Here is a 4,012-nt window from a genome sequence, read left to right on the forward strand (position 1 = left end):
CAGTACAGCGTAGCAAGATATTAAAATACTACACACAAGAAATGTGGTGGTTACCTTTGGTATAATGAAACATTTTCTCAAGTTTTCTAGCAAAGTTATCAGTTAAAACTGGTAAAAATACACAAGTACTGAGATAATGAACTTGAGTTTGATAAACTACTTAACTTTTTCTAAAACTTTTTGTGACACGTCTTTCAAGTTTTTTTACAAGGACGTTAAGCTTGGAGTGATAGGATTACGTATTTATAAATATATTATTTCATCTTGGTTGTCTGTAATATACAAGATCAATAGTTGCAAAAAACGTGTTATGGGCAACATTTTCATAAGCTGTAAACATAAGTTATTCTCATTTCTACCTTTAATTCTACATAACTAGATTCTATTTTATAAATGGAGGACTTAGTTTTTTGTAATAATCAGTGGTAGCTCATAGAGAGGGCAAAGCTTTTTGAATTTTATTTTCAATGTGGATTGGAAGTTGTAGGAAATGGACCATGGATTGAACAAATTTTATGTAAGAAATAAACTTCATTATACTTTTAAAAAGGCTTCAATTCTTAGTTTCTTTATAAGATTACCATTTACACTCTAGTATTACAGATGAAGATGGCCAGGTGGTTAGGGCGCTCGACTAGAAATCTGATAGTCGTGGGTTCGAACCCCCGCCACACCAAACATGCTCGCCCTTTCAGCCGTGGGGGCATTATAATGTGACGGTCAATCCCACTATTCATTGGTAAAAGATTAGCCCAAGAGTTGGCAGTGAGTGCTGATGACTAGCTGCCCTCCCTCTAGTCTTTCACTGCTAAATTAGGGACGGCTAGCGCAGATAGCCCTAGTGTAGCTTTGCGCAAAATTCAAAACAATACAGATGAAGATATAGAAGTAAAACTTGCATACATACACATACAATATACCACGGTAAAACGCATATTCTCAAACAAAACACGGAAACTTACCAATTTAGTTAAAATACACGTACACGAAACACAAGATATTCAGAGCATGATATCAAATGGTATCATTCTCTTGTATCAAAAATATACAGTAGAACCCACAAAAACACCAGCGTTAGTTGTAACCCAGTGTTACAACTGCCAACGTTACCGACATGTGGCTGCCGCATGTAAAGTTCTCCCGTGCTGTGTAGGATGTGGGGAAGAACACAGATTGTCCTCGGGGAAAAAAAAACCATCGCTGTAACTGCCAACGGCAAACAACAAAGGATGCCAAAAATACAAGAACATTAAAACACGTATAACTAACATACTTAGTAACACAAGTACAAAGTCAGGAAACGAACAGAACACAAAGAAGAATACCTTTGTTGCTAACACCCAAACCTCAAGAAACCACCAACACAAATCAACAATCTACATGTGCACAGGCAACAAATACACACACCAAAACAAACGAAGAACACACAAATGTTCAAACACAACAAAATTAAACAATAACCAAGATATCTTAAACAGCCAAACATATTTTATGAATTTCTAGCACAATACAGAAAACCACGATGACAGTTTCACACTAATTATTAAAATAGCTATAGAACACCATACATACAATTACGCGTATTTTCACAAACATTACAGAACATAACTTCATAAAGAAATACATACCCTAACAACATAAAATGGACATAGCCCTGAAAAGGGAACTGATAAACATCCAAACCAGCTTACTAAACCCCAACTATAGAACACCTAACAACAACAGCTCAGGAGGGAGGAAGAGATCAACTTGAACCTGACTCTCCCAGGTCTTCAAGTCCTAAATCCTGATATATGTGCTATTGTATTCGATCCATCCGATTCTAAGAGGGATTCATTTATTCCAACTCTACCAAACAGGCCCAATTATAAAAGTCAATCCAAGTATGCGACTTTTAATTGTTCTTATTAAATTTAATTAAAGTACATATCTTTAGATACTTTACACACTTTCTCTTGATTTAGAGGAAGCATGTAGACACGGCCAACAAAATAATTTTATCTTGTTTTCAGAGGTCGTAAGCAAGTTCTTTCTTAATTTACCACTCGCTCGAAAACATTCTGTTGGTATTTCCAGTTACCAGAATTAAAATACTAGTCATTTGACGTCCAGAGGATATAATTATTTAATGCTTTTTGATAGACAACTTGAAAAATAAAAGCGCATAAACAAATAATTAACAGAAGATATTACATTTTGCTCAGTTAATTTAACAAACAAAACGTGTACGGTTAAACAACAAGCGACTCAAGAAGACTTGTAGCCATTTGCACTTTCCAAGGCGCCTCCGAATGTTTACGTAATGATATTTTGTAGGAGTTCAGCTTTTGTTGTTGTATCGTTAAAAACGTTCGCTTTTTTTTTGAATTTAATTGAAAGACTAAAAGGTACTAGAAAGAAGGGTAAATAAATATGTATTTAATATTTTTAATGTTTAACTTGCACGTTTTTTACCCATCCGCCTCTTGCACTTTTTGTATGTGTGATGGATAAACAACAGTTATGTGAAATATTCAGTCACACTAAGATGCAAGACCAAAATATAATTAATATTTGAATAATTTCTTAAATATTTATCTGATTGTTTAGATTCAAGCATGTGGGATAACGAGTTACAATGTTTTGTAATATAATAAAGGAATGGTAACAACAAATAACATTTTATTCCGAATTACACGTAATCAGTCCTGAGCGGTTTTATGTGAAAATAATTTATTTAATTTTGTACAATCAGATGTAAGATTAATGTTACAAGTGTCAAGCAAAGTCAAAAATAATATATATATACATATCAACAGGTTATGGAGAAAAAGAAGCCTTGTGCATAGTTAAACATGAATAATGAAGAGAGTTGAACCATTCAAAAGTTGTTAACTAAAGGAGCTGGCAGTGTAATTAACAATAGATGAATGTGTATTTATCAACATTTATTTTTAATTAAAAGTTCTATGAAAGGGAGAGGTCTATCCTGGCTGATTAGGCACGCGTGCATAAGGTGCTGCTCATGTGAAAAATACCAGTGTTTTGATAGAACTTTAGAATAATGGTATTGAACAATATGTTTATTATTATTTGAAAATACATAATTGTAAATATTATTCAAATTAAAGATAAATATAATATTGCTCTGTGTTTTCCATGTATATAGTTTAATTCAATTATTTATATTATGCCACTTTCGGAGCTCAATAATGTAAAGGTTTCTTTTAGTAATATACACACATGCATGTAAGCTACCATGTATGGTTTATTAAAGTAATTTATGAGTGCATACTTTAACGCTATGTTGATCAGGAAGAAGACAGAGTATGATTTTTTTTTATATAACTTAGATCGCATATACCAAATTTATCTGTATGCGATTACTGTGGAAACTCTATTCTTAGCTTAGGAAAATAAAATTAACCCAGCTGTTCCAACTCATTTTCTTTAATTATTTTAAATTGCTTTTCTGTTTCATTAAGAGTAGTTATCTCTCCGAAACTAGCTGCAGGTACATAAATGTAGTAGGGAAAAGAATAATAACTACTCTACCTTACTCTTACTTATAATCTGGGTGGTAATTTTGGTTACGTCCTTTCAACCTCAACGTGTTTGAGGACAACCAGAGGTGTTCAGAAGCTTTTTTCCGCTTCTCTTCAACCTCTCTGCTTGGTGAGGGATGTACATATTCATGAGTATTATAGTTTGTCCTGAATTTGGTTTGACCGGGTCTGGAGCATACATTAAGCTTAGAAAATCAGGCAGCGACGCCTTCGAGGATGCGTTGGGTGGGATAAAGCACTAGGGCATAAAACTTTTGGGGCTTCAGACTTGTGCACATCATTCTCAATTGGAAGAAGATCATAAGCCATCGTTTGAAACATAACCACTCTAACGAAAGGTTCGGCATTAAAAGTGTTATGCAGTGAAGCTGAATTTTGACCTGACTCAATTGAGGAAATAGACTGGACGTAAGTTTCACAATACCAAAACATTCTATTAAACTGTAGAAAACATCAGGTACCTGATG

The sequence above is a fragment of the Limulus polyphemus genome, unplaced genomic scaffold (genome assembly GCF_000517525.1).
Source record: "Limulus polyphemus unplaced genomic scaffold, Limulus_polyphemus-2.1.2 Scaffold214, whole genome shotgun sequence".
Lineage (NCBI taxonomy): Eukaryota > Metazoa > Arthropoda > Merostomata > Xiphosura > Limulidae > Limulus > Limulus polyphemus.